Raw genomic sequence first — 14,401 nt, 5'->3', positions numbered from 1 at the left:
ATTTTCCGCGTTTTTACCTACTCCCCAGAAAACTAAAGCCGACTTGGATACGGTTTATAACGAAATATGAATTAGTCCGGAGAGTTCTTGCAATGTTTGATCAAAATCGGTCCAAGATGGCCACCGCCACGAAATGGATTATATATTGTTTCACAAGTCCCTCATGAGTATCAACTTGACTAGTTGAATAATGTACACTATAATCCAATCCAAGATTTAGCAGGTGCCATAGCCTAGTGGGGAGACTTCGGCTTTTTTTTAAAGGCCACCGTGTTATCAGCTTTTTAAGCAATTAAATTTTACTTGCTGTACAAAAATATCTGAAGAAATGACGTGACGAGAGTCTACTGACACCGCTTTTCCAACAAACATAAAAAAAGGGTGGCCGTCATTTCGACTGTATGTTTTTATTTTTTATGTATATTTGTTCCGCAATTACTACGACAATTATACACCGTTTTTGATTATTCTTTTTTTGTTTGGTATTTCATACTTCACAGGTGGTAGGTACCATTTTAATTTGGTGAAGATCTATTAGAGCGATCCTCATAATCGAGGGAATGAGTTGAGAATTTGTTATTGTAACTTGAGCATTTTCTTTCCAAATGGAATGGATGATGAAGAACACCAAAACTATTCAATAACAAGTATTACATTAGTTGTGCTTCTATTTTGATATATACTGAATCCTTAAAGAGCGTTTTTCCTTCTCTCAGCATCTTGTCAGTCTCCGGTCGGCGAATGACAACAAGCTTGAGATTCCCTTATCTCGCTCTCAGCGCTATAACGAGTCATTCACTGTTAAAGCTGTAACACTGTGGAACTCGCTCCCCTGGGAAATACGTCATTCCGAAACCATTCACCTGTTTAAACATCGCTTAAAAAATTATTACCTATCTATGTAATTGAGTATTATGTAAGTTTATAATAGCATAAATATATATCATATATATATCTATTAATAAATTTATATCGGTATTTGTGTAGTTAATATGTAAATGTAGTATGTAAGTTCATGTAAGTTTTTTTTTTTTTTGTAACATACTTTATGCCCCACCCTCTTTCCACTTTTTTATCGGCTTCATACGCTCAGGTTGCCTTTAAAAGATCACTTTTAGTGATAAGGCCGCCTTTGCACCCTAGCACTAAGTACTATTACTGTTTTCCTTGTATTTTTCCTATTGTGTTGTGTTGCAATAAAGATTTTCTATTCTATTCTATTCTAACAAATTTAAAATTTTGTATTAAGCGAAATCTTATGGAAGAGTCCTATTATAGTATAAAGGATTACGTAAACGATAAAAGAGGTGTGAACAATTGCTCCAACCAGGTTGCTTCTTAAATATTTTCAAATGACAATTTGAGATGGTGATAACAAAAAAAACACTCGGCTAAGTTTGTTGTGGGCTTCTTCTTAGACCAGGGCGCGTTTGGAACCCTCATAGCTTTAGTTTTAAGTTTACGAATCTAGTTATCGCCATCTCACTCACTGCTATGCACACATTTTGTATATAATCAATGCATCAAAAGTGCCATCGGTGTGCCTATTTGAATAAAGAAATATTTGACTTTGACTTTGACTTTATAAAACCTATAAGAGTCATTACCGAGACATCATTCGTTGATAACATTTTGTAATACAAAAAATATTGTAACTCCTAAAAATTTTATTAAAATACTTACTTGGCGAGTAGTTTTATAGCAATAACGAAATAATAATAATACATTTGGTAAGACATCGCAACGTTTTGTCCACACGGCCTTGCCTATTATTCGGTAAAGTGTGATGGTTAATATGATTTATGGTCAAAGGTGGCACATATTGTAATGGATATTGTGTAACACCCTTGTATAAAAATGAGAGGTTTCAAAATAACATAGTATAGGTTTGCAACAAGTCGCTGTGATTGGAAGAATCTGCCTTCCGAATGGGTGGTAGAGTCACTACAAACAGACAGACTTGACGTTTCAAAATTGCTTGTAGAGTTGGTTGCAGCAATCGATTGCACATACTTGCAATTGTTTGGTGCGATTGGTAGAATCTGCCTTCCGAATGGGTGGTAGAGTCACTACAAACGGACAGACTTGACATTTCAAAAGTGCTTATAGAGTAAGCCAACTTGAAATAAATGTTTTTTGAACTTTGCGATCGATCACTATGACTCGTTGGCGGGACGTAGCATTACAGAAAGCATGTGCAAGTGGAATTTGCCAGTCAGTATATTGCTTGTACGAGTAACTTGTATGATTAGCTTGCACCAGTAACATTTTCAATATCGATAATCGCGCGAGTGAAATTACCAAAATTTTCGGTACACACTTAACATGCAATCTTACCATGCAAAAATCTAGTGGGTATTAAACTCATCAATATTGTTAAGAAAACTCTTAATTTTTTACATTATCCACAGGTTTATCAAGTGATAATTGCTTGTAGTTTTATAATGTATCAGAGCAGCTTATTGTACCTCCTAAAGACTATGCTAATTTAACTTCAACGGTATTGTTAGCTAATCGATGATATAATAATGGATCTGTAAACGTTATAGCAAGAAACTCTTGCAAGACTTACGCAAATGAGCTTGCAGGTGAGAACGCTCCAGATTGCATGCGATCTTCAAGATCGCCTGCGATTTATTTATTTATTTATACTCTTTATTTGTACACCACTCAGAAAACGAGACAAATAAAAGAACAAACACATTAAGAATGAAGCAGGATACAAAAGGGGGCCTTATCGCTAAGTAGCGATCTCTGCCAGGCAACCTGAGGATTAGGAAAACTAAAAAGAAAACAAATAGGTGGGGTACACTATTTAGTACATACATACGAATATCTACATAATAATACATAAACCAGACTACACAAATAAAAAAATACTATTGATAAATATAAAAAATAAACATACTAATACTATTTAAGTATTTATGGTATATTAAGATATGTATTATGTGGTTTAGATTTAGTTAGGTGGACACAGGTATAATCCGTCGCTTGCAACGGATTGCCAACTCCAATCGATTTCCTAGTGTATGGATTCCTTTAGATGACTTTGTTGAAGTAATGTGTAGGCAGGTAAGTATTTTTGGAGCATTGTATTGGCCGTGTGGTGACAGGATACATTTGTCATCCCTCCTCGCGTGTGTCGTACGAGGAGACAAAGGGAATATAACGGAGAACGGTCAGCAGCGTCCTCTGTTCTACTACTACCATCTACGATCTACTACGATCACCAACCCGTCTGTCCAGCGCACGGTGGGCTGAAATTCGACTTTAATAGACATAGGAATAAAAAAAAATTAGGGTCGTTTTTTTACTAGAAATATCGAGTTATAATGTTTTTTACGAAAAAAATGTATTGAAAGTTTATTAAAAGTTCGGATAACTCCGGAAGTGCAATGATTACCGTCATATCCTTGCACATGGTTATAGTACTGATTATTTATGATTTTTTGAGATACTTCATATGAATCGAACAATTGCGCTTTTTTTTATTACGAAAAATATAAAAAATTTCTTTGTTGGCTAATTGTACGCTATAGATAGTTCAAGACACGTGTTTTCATGCGTTTAGCTAACGTTGAAATACCAGACAAACAAATTTCAGCCCACAATGCAGCGTGGTGGTTATGAGTAAAACTTTTGTTGGGAGAGGTCTTCAGTCCAGCAGTGGACAGTTATAGGCATAAATAAATAAATAAATATACTACGACAATACACACATCGTCATATAGCCCCAAGGTAAGCGTAGCTTGTATTATGGGTACTAAGATGACTGATGAATAATTTTAAGTATAATATACATAAATACTTATAAAATATCCAGCTGTGGGAATGGAATCCACGGTCTTGGACCCAGAAAGCAGGGTCGCTGCAAACTGCGCCAATCGGCCGTCCAATGGTTTACGTCGCACCCTATTAGAGAATATTCTCATCGGTCCTCGATATGTCTACAAAGTTTGAACGAAATCTGACCGTTTAAAGTGAGTCAAAAGAAGTCGGTTACAAACATACAGGTGAAGCTAATAAAAGCGTGTTAAAAAAACTGTTACATGTTAGGTAAACTTAGCTTTTAGGTAGGTATAGTTTGCTGCATTTTTGCCATGTACCTCGTTTATATCGAATTTATCTGTGAAAACCTGTTACATATTAGTTTTTAGTCAACCAAGTTATAAACAATTTTTCAACTGACTAACAAAAAAGCAGTAGGTTCCCAATAAGGTTTTTTTTTTTTTATGTTATATTCAGACACGGCGGGAACCGCGCGATCATAGAATCGCACGGAAATCGCGCGGGTCTTATTTATATGAGTTATAAGTAATCGTTCAGACATAACCGCGCGGTTGATCAAGCCGCGCGGTTACCGCAACCCAACCGCCAGAAAATAGAATCGCGCTGCTCCCGCGCATTTCTATTACTATGGAGTCTTTACTTCGCGTTCAGTTGCGTTGCGGATATCGCGCGGTTAGCACCTCACAGCTCGTGAGTTCGCCACGGATCGTTTCGAACCTGAACTATTTATTGATGAAGTGGAGAAGACACCTACAATATGGGATCTTCAGTGTGAAGATTAGTCAAATAAAATTATCAAGAACCGAGCTTAGAATGAGTTGGTGGAAATATTTGTAAATTGTGAAGTCACGTTGGAAAGAAAGAATATATTAAGTAAGTAGGTTTATTCACCAAAATGCACTGACAGAATTATTATCTCTACTGCATTTTCAAACTGACGTTATCCCCGCACGAAAATCGCATAGTAACCGCCGGCGTCTGAATAGTATCACAATTTTGCGGGTTCAAGCCGCGCGATTCGTAAACGCGCGGTTCCCGCATGTCTGAACTAGCGCTTAAAGTTATAGCAGGGTCGCTGCCCACTGCGCCAATCGGCCGTCATGACGATTATATTATCCGGGTGATAGTTTCTGGGTCCTAAGACTTATACGTTTATCAGGTGAGAGGTTTTTGCCGAGGCTAGTTACCACCCAACCAACAAAGATGACAGCCGTTTCAGCGTTTTGGTACGATGCCGCGTTGAAACTGATAAGGGGTTTGGGTTAAATATAAGAACTTCCCCGCAACAGTTAAGCCACTAACATTTTGGCTACTGACGTAATTATTTCTTATTGCGTCAGTGATCTTAGACATCATCTTCACTTTCCAGTTGTGATAGCAGACAAGGTTTAAATGGTAGTGTAATAAAAAAAACCTCGTCCTTTGTTTGAAAGTCTAAGAATGAAGACATAACGAAAGACATACAGATTTCAAGATATTGACCTCAAGACAGTTTAGATACAAGATAAATGTAAACACGCATTCTGGATACGCATTGTAAATCACGTTTACTTAGTAACAGTGCATTGCATAATAGACCCTATGTTGCAGTTGTTAGAGTTTAAATAAAAATTGAATTCAAAACAGCAGCGAAAGCACTTGAAACCACTCTCACTCTCATCACTGATATGACCAAACTTGTTCACAAATTACTGTAAAGCATCCACAGACGTAGTGATTAGTCGGCTGCTGTTACTTTCCAACTACAGACGACGTACTACCATCGCTTAAAGCAGTATTATTTTGACGTTTGGTTTTGAGCATTATAATTCTCATTCTTAGGACTTGGTAGTAAGCCTTCAGTTTATATAACCAACATGGTGAGCTACTTTAAACACGAATAAGTTTAGGCGTGCGCTTTTTAAAAAAAAAGGTTTTAATTTTTCAAGTTACATCAAAACAAATATTAGGATTTAGCTTTGCCTGGAGCTTTCATTCTTGAGACGAGAAATGACACTGCAGGAAAATGTAACAGCTCAAGGGATATCATAATTTATACGTAGTTTATAGCTGGCATCCGTAAGTATTAAATAATTATAAAGTATAGAATTCCATACAAAGCAAAAGACGTAGAAAATGTCGGCTCACGGCTCGATCTCAAAATAGTGTCAAAAGTTGGTATGTCTACATAAGCGAATAAAATAATGCACACATGCCATTGAAATCTAAACCTTGACACTACAGCTTAGTGCTCAATTCAGCAAAGGAATGGAAATAAAGAAGATTGTGTAACAGGAACAGGTTTGATTGACATGCCAAGAAAATTCAATTAAAATTTTATGTCAATTACATCATAATGTAATCATCCGCTAAGTTATATCTAAATTGGAAAGATTTACTCAACTTTTTGATTGGCATTATCAAAATTCAGACAGGTTAATCATTAATCAACATAACATTTTAAGGATAAGTACCTAATTATAAAAGAATAACGGTAACGTAAAACTAGCTAAGTGCGAGTTAGATTTGCAAACCAGGGTTCAGTACCAAAAAAAAAAAAATCCACTACAAGTTAGCCCTCCATTCGGTATCACTCGGTTTTAAGCGATGATGCAGTCTAAGATAGTTACGGGTTAACCTGTTAGGGGTATGTTACACCTATACCCGTAATCCGTTTCTACGCGCCATCGTATAGCTACGTCCCTGTCTACATAAACATGCCGCCAAGAGATTTAGCGTTCTGTTACTATGTCGCTTAGAAACTGACTAGCCGAATAGGTATAATATAATTGCCTTACACTCAACGGGCTAGCCTGATACCTCTCTAGACTGCATCAGCATTTTATACCAGTAAAGATTGCAGTAATAAAATAAAAGAGAAGAGGTCTGTTCGTGTAATATATTAAATGGGCCTAAGTGTTAAAAAGATTAATTTAAAGAAGTTTAAACATTGACGTTATCAATACATATTTGAAAATTTAATTGATGTACATAAAAATATAACAAAATAAAAAATACAGTGGACTGTAACAGTATTAATATTAGAATAAAAATAAACATGTAGTGCAGTTTACTACGTTGCATAAAATTAGTAATTCAATTAAGGGTGATTTTATATCATTTTATAACAAATTACCAGATAAAATCCTTAAGATGTATCTCAATAAGTTCAAAGTTTATATAAAAACGTAAGCTTATAGAAAAATCCCATAATAATATTAAGGATTACATGTAAGATAAAACAGCTTGGGTATAAATTGCTCTAACTTCATAGCTAAATATTAACTCGACTGTGATATGGTGTGTACAAAAAAAAACCTGGCTAAGTTTGTTGTGGGCTCTTCTTAGACCAGGGCGCTAGCTTTAGTTTTAAGTTAACAAATGCAGTTATAACCATCGCCTAGTATTACTGTAAAAATATTAACTGTATGAACGCTTCATAAGTGCCTGTGATAAGGTCTACATGAATAAAACATTTTTGCAAAAATGCCATCAAAAAGGTATTTTTGGATAATCAAACAACTGCCAAGCAAGGCTATATCTGAAGTTTAGCGCTGCAGTATTCGACTACTTTGCAGCCTTTTCATCTGAAGGATCTATAGATAAGGCATTTAGTTTGCAGTATAATTAGTTTTTTTTAAAGTAACTTAGTTTTTGCCGGCCAATTGGCGCAGTGGGCAGCGACCCTGTTTTCCGAGTCCATGGCTATGGGTTCGATTCCACAACTGGAATATGTTTGTGTGATGAACATGATTGGTTTTCAGTGTATGTGTGTTTATCTGTATATTATTCATAGAAATATTCTGTAATCCTGAACTGATCCTGGACTCAGAAAGCAGGGTCGCTGCCCACTGCGCCAATCGGCCGTGCCATGTAAAGCCAGGACGGGTCACTAGTAAAAAAAATCTTTACAAAGCCGGCGTCATGGGTGTTGGGTCTGTGAGAGCCGGCACATTTTATTTTGCTCGCAATTCGGTTACTGTGCGTGCGACTTTGATGTTTTTTTTCAAAACTCTATTTTTATAAATAATAAAAAAAATATATTTTCCTTTTATTTATTTACATAAATAACTAAAAAAATAAACGTAAATTATTTATCTGTTATATTTATAAAGTAATGATATAATTCTTAACTAACAAGCGTGTCTGTGATCACACTGAGGAGCGGGTTTACGTGTATCGTCCGTGTAAAACGTTTCCATCCCACATGGTGTAATCCCAGGCGTAATGCATAAGATTTAATAGCGGGCGGCGTTACGGGCACAGCTAGTATGTGTAATTAGACTGCCTGTCGGCTGATTCACCTTTCACACCGGAACAGAGACACATTATGCTATTGTGTGGCGCCGGAACGTAGTTACTATAGCTGGCAGCTATTGTGAACCGGTAATACATGCCGAGACGTGTCTGTGAGAGTAGTAGGTAACAAGAACTACTGCGACTTCATCATCATATCAACCTATTACCAACCCATTATACAGCACGGGCCTCCTCAAACAATGAGAAGAGGTTAATGCCGCTGTCCATCACACTGGCCCAGTTTGGTGGACCTCAGGCATATAGGTTTCCTCATGATGATTTCCTTCGCCGTTGAAGCAAGTGATGTTTTAATAGCTTAAAACGCACATAACTTAGCAAAGTTGTGGTTACGATTACTGTGCGTGCTGGGATTCAATCCGGGTCCAAAAGTAAAGTCGAAGTCCTACCCACTGGGCTATCACCACGACTTAGATAGGTTTAATGTCGGCAAAAATTAACCGCTGAATCCAATTCGGTTCAACAACTAGCGTTATGGAAACTTCGTAAAATACAAGGCATCTTTTTTTTCGTCAAACAACAATTACCCATATAATCTGTATAATAAACAAATACGAATAATCATAAAAATTAAATTATTATTTTACATTAAATGTACCCTGTACAGAGTGCCAGCAGCGCGGTGCGGCGGCGTAATCATTTCTACCAATCGCGCCCGTTTCATGGCTCATGCAGCAGATGAAGATATTCGAATCAGCTGCTTCTTAATTTCCAAATACAGAATTACTACAAAAGAGCTACTTATGTGTAGCAGTTGACGTCCATCCGTTTAAATCATCATTACCAACATTATCAATCCATTACCCATTGCATACCATTGTCTCTTTTTAGTATGAGACAGGATTAGGCCGTAGTCCACCATGTTGAGAAAGTGCGGATTGGCTTCATACGCCTATGAGAACGGCATGGAGAATTCTCAGGCATGCAGGTTTCCTCACAACGTTTTTCTTAGCCTTCATGTGGGACATTTAAGAAAAAAAGAAGAAGACTACGAAAAAACACACGAGCTATCTTTACAGATTACTTAAAAATAAAAGTAAAAAAATATTAAAATTTTTAGGTATGCATAGGCGGCCTTATTGCTGAAAGCAAACTGTTACACGCAATTACTGAAAGAGAGTAAAAGCTGTAAGAGCGCGTATTTGTACTAACAAAAAATAATATACGAAAACACATAGATATGCAGATCGTATTCGGTCATCCCAAAGGGGTACCCGAAGCCTTAACCACTAAATATGCTATCACCACGCATCGTTTGATATAATGATGAACTATTTGCCACTAGCAATAAACCTGTCTGAACCAAGCTCATCCAATTCAATAAAGTAAGGAGTTCTAAAGATGTCTACTGATAATGATCAATAATTCTCATGCGAAGCGCACACGCACTTAGACCCCCATCAATCATAGTGACTGGTTCATGTGGACATAAATACCACTTATGGTATTCCATAAAGCTGTCTTCACACTGAGGTGAATACCGCGCGTTAATCTCTTGCACCGATTGCGTTGACTAAAGGCAAGGCCTCAACCGTGGCGGTCAAGTTTGCGTCCTGCGTGCGTCCAATAAAAGACTGTTGCTCGAACGCGTTCTTCTTTTATAATTGTGTGGTGGTCTTCACGTTAACAAACTAGATGGCGCCACAAGATCCTACATCGCGCTATCGCAGTTTTAACAAATGAGGGACATACATATCACTTTCAAAGAACGGTTGGGCATCAGTTCCCGAGCACCAGATCGGAGAAAGGTCTGCCTATAATGTTGAGCGCAATCAAGTAATAATAATAACAAAATATACTACGACAATCCACACATCACCATCTAGTACCCAAGTTAGCATAGATTGTGGTATGGGTACTAAGATGACTAATGATTTTTTATGAATAACATACATAAATACTTATAATAATAGCGGACCCCAGCGCCATCTGTCGGGCTGATTTGTGAATCTAAACCATCCAGGGTGCCACCCAAACGCATACAAAAAAAATCATTCAAATCGGTCCAGCCGTTTAGGAGGTGTTCAGTGACATACACACGCACACAAGAAATATATATATTAAGATAGATAAATACCCAGACACTGTAAGACTTTGGAAATCGAATCCACGGCCTTGGACTCAGAATGCAAGGGTCGCTGCCTACTGCGCCAGTCGGCCGTCAAATCTATTTCACTATGGTATAGCTCCCGTATATACCATAGTGATAATTGCCGGACTAAGCAGATTGCCGAGCTAGATGGATGGATAAAAGGGAACCCATCAACTATAAACAGAGAGAACTATACACTTCGCAGGCTGTGCAGGACGAGTACCTCACTCGTCCTGCAACCGCAACAACTACTCCGCATCAACCGCATCAACCGCCTCAGATTGATGGACACAGGGCTGTGTCCATCAAACCTCATGTAAATACACCGGCAACCACGCCTTTCAGACCGGAACATAGCAATGCTGTTTAGCGATAACAATGCTGCTTTGCAGCAGAAATAAGCACAGCGGTAGTCCTTAAAATAAATCTGTTGAAGTCGTTGGTTTTAGTACTTCCCCAGACGAGCTGTCACTTTACTGAAAAGCTCTACAACTACTGGTCCTTTTGTGAATGGTCTCATGCTGATGCTCAATACGATCACCGTATAGGACGCTAGTTGAACGCGGTGTGGCTTTTACTTCATTCGCTTGATCGAATTCACACTGACGCAAATAGCCGCTCGATTGACGCGAAGTTGACGGGCACGGGACAAAATTGACAAATTTTGCGCATAAAGTTATTTCACACCAAATCAGGATTTCATTAATAAAACCATTTTAAGTTTAAGGGCTGAAACGTTAAACCAAATTTGGCATTAATATAGCCTTCACAAAGAAGATATATATATTGATATATAGAGATATATATAGACAGGTTCTGTGAAAGATTATTATGCGTGCATAAAGAGTAGATAATGAGATTTTGGCTGATAGAAGTAAATAAAAGAAGAAGATATGTTGTGTCTGGCTAGCAAAGGCAGGAGACAAAAATTATATCCCCCGATTATGTCCCCTGACAAGAGATATAATTAACGTGTCCACCTGCAAAAGCACGGGAACAGGGAATAGGAGAAGTTTACCCCCGTTTATTTCTATTACACATAAATTATTTGGATATTATTTTTAACTGCGCGCCAGTGCTTCGATAGTTTATAAAGCTGTGGGAGAAGATACATTTTTATTCTTTCCCCCGGGGAGAATATTTTCTCCTGCCCGCCGTGCTGAAGCCAGAATACTATCTATCCCGGAAAATGGTACTCAGGTAACCGGATTTCCAAGAGTTTTTGTATAGCGACTGCCAGTTTCCTGGACATTGAAAACAAATGGTATTCGAGTTTTCATCGTTGTTCGTTATACTCTGATATCGAAGAACGATAAAAATACGGATAACGTCATGGGCAAATAAGGTTGGGACATGCTTTCTTAGGCACGTAGTTCACACCAGCTGCAGACCGGCGTGCAGGGCGTGTTTAGTTTAGAGTATAGGTACTGACACGCATGCTTCATATGAAAAAGCTTTGCTTAGTTACATTAGTTAAAACAATTAATGTTGGAAAAAGTTTGGTACAAATACCAAGAGTGTAAGTATTCCACTTCGCTCAAACTTCGCTATACAAATAATTGAGATCGAAGTGGGTTTCCAAATCTACACAACCTAGTTAGAGTTCTTTCCAAGTTACCCGAACAAGAATATACGAAACATTTAAAGAATAATATTTTTATATTTGCCTACAGCTATGTAGCGATAATGCCACCAAATTGTACTCTCTTGCTCTGTATTTATATCTCTGTAACTACTTTTTTTCTTTGGTGTACAATAAAAGTGTATTCATTCGATCGTTCATACTTCTTCAACTACGGATGTAGTTGAGCATGCCACGAGATCAACAAAGCAATTATTTTAGTCATCGTCATCATCATCATCATCATATCAACCCATTACCGGTCCACTACAGGGCACAGGTCTCCTCCCACAATGAGGAGGGGCAAAGGTCGTAATCCACAACGCTGACCCAGTGCGGATCGGTGGACTCCACATACCTTTGAGAACAGTATGGAGAACTCTCAGGCATGCAGGCCTCACGATGTTTTCCTTCACCGTTGAAGCAAGTGATATTTTAATTGCTTAAAACGCACATTACTTACAAAAGTTAGAGGTGCGTGGGACTCGAACTCGGCCCCCAGAATGGGAAGTCGAAGTCCTACCCACTGGGCTATTACCGCTTCACTGGGCGCATTATTTAAGTAAACATTTATTAACAATGATAAAATCAGGAACAATACACTGATCAGAAGTCGAACGCGGTAAGCCGCGGGCAATCGCTAGTCATACATATTTGGAGTTAAAATGTGATAAAAATCAGTTATGTAATGTAGGTAACAGGTGCATCTTTAAAGGTTTCACTTGGTTGTGTAACTTCTTACTTATTAACAAGTTAGTGCTTGTGAATTTTTCCGCGCATCAAAATACGTCTGTTAATATCATCATATTTTCATCATCCATAGCCATAGTAGTAGAACAGATGACGCTGCAATCTCTTTTCCATTAATATCCTCATTTCTGATATAGCGAACTCCACCCACCTTTGAGAACATTATGGAGAACTCTCCACGACATTTTCTTTCATCGTTGAAGCAAGTGACATTTAAATTGCTTCAAGCGCACATAACTAAGGTCATGAAACAGAGCGCAGGGCGGCATGTTGCAGGACGTGCTCCTTGCATGCCTGCTTGCGATGCTCTGTTGATGGCAAAAGAGAGAGGGGTATAATAGCTTGGACTCTATATGCTCTTCTAATATGGAATGGCAGGCTTTTACGATTATTTTCATATGTGACTGATAAATAAGGCTTTAGGTACATGCTCTCTAAAGCACGGGCGTAAACGGCCCAAATTTTCTTTGGTACAGCCTAAGCATGTTTGCAGCCGCAAAATTGTATCCTTTTTGTTAAATTTTTATTTATAATTTTTCTATATGTTTATGTGATGTACAACAGAAGTGTATTCATTCATTCATGTTCAAAAAGTTTTCAATATCTACGTGTTTCTCAAAGCGATTTCTGTTGAGAAATAAAATAGCAGTTTCTATTAATCATATAAAATATCACTTGTGATATTTTCTAAAATGTCACTTGATGAAGGAAAACATCGTGAGGCCTGCATGCCTGATAGTTCTCAATAATGTTCTCAAAGTCCACCAATCTGCACTGAACCAGCATGGCGGACCTTCTTATTGTGGGAGGAGACCCGTGCCATGTAGTGGGCCGGTAATGGGTTGACATAATGATGACGTATTTCTCAGTTATGTTTTGCTTATACTATTGTTAAAATTAAATCTTTTTGACAGTTCTTGTTTTATTCGAGAGGATACGAGTTATTTGATCCCATCAGATTGACGTTATAGTGGTCTTGCAATGAGTGCAACACATCTTTTTTTAATCATTAGCATATAAATTATGTAGGCACAGGTATAGAATTCTGCTTAGTTATTTCTAAATCCAATTATAGATGCAAATTTTTAATGTAGACGATTATGGAAGGTTAAGCTTATACAAATTCGAAAAAGGAGGTTAGGCGCAATAAAAAAACAAATATACTTGCCTATACTGAGTCAATCACGAGCAAACTTCGAATTTAAGCTTTCGTTTGCTTCGATGGACAGTATCAATATTTGCAAATGCAAATAGAATTCTACGAAACTGCGTAAATTTAACAAGTAACTGCATAATATTTGTAAAGAAAAAATAATGATTTAGTCAAGGGAAATTTCCAAATGTCAAGGTTTACGCAACCGTAATGTTTAGAATGGGTGATTTTACGTAATAAGAAGTATTATTTTAGCGTAGCTCGCACTTTATTTCGTGTGTTTTGTAAGGAAATTCATATATTATGTAATATTTAAGCTAGGTCGCGCTGTCCCGGCGTTGCATCACATGCGGAGAAAACATCACTTTCTACCGCAACCGAGAGGCAGGGCTAGTCTCTCGATGTGATAATAGATCGAATGGACATAATAAGACCTTGGCATCTTGGACGCATCACGACTTTTTTATTTGAAAGATTTCTTTTTTTCTATTTATTTTGTTTTGAATACATGCACTAGTAAGTATTTTAAATGACTCGTTATAACTAGCAAAAAATATAATGAACACTATTACAAATGTATTATGACTATTATAATAGTGTTTTTATTTCAGTAAGTTTTAAAATACTACTACTGTAATACTAGTTCGAAAGGTATGGACTGTAGAGAATTGGGAATAAAAAGAGTTATGTTCGTTTG

General features: G+C 37.4%; 1 protein-coding gene across 1 annotated transcript in view; it reads right to left on the bottom strand.

The window, feature by feature from the left end:
• Window positions 1–14,401, bottom strand: part of LOC120628814 (fibroblast growth factor receptor 3-like) — a 133,698-nt gene that overhangs the window by 34,071 nt on the left and 85,226 nt on the right. The window lies entirely within an intron of this gene.

Source organism: Pararge aegeria, chromosome 13, assembly GCF_905163445.1.
Source record: "Pararge aegeria chromosome 13, ilParAegt1.1, whole genome shotgun sequence".
NCBI lineage: Eukaryota > Metazoa > Arthropoda > Insecta > Lepidoptera > Nymphalidae > Pararge > Pararge aegeria.
The sequence above is the reverse complement of the archived record's forward strand: the minus strand, read 5'-3'. Positions and strand labels throughout refer to the sequence as shown.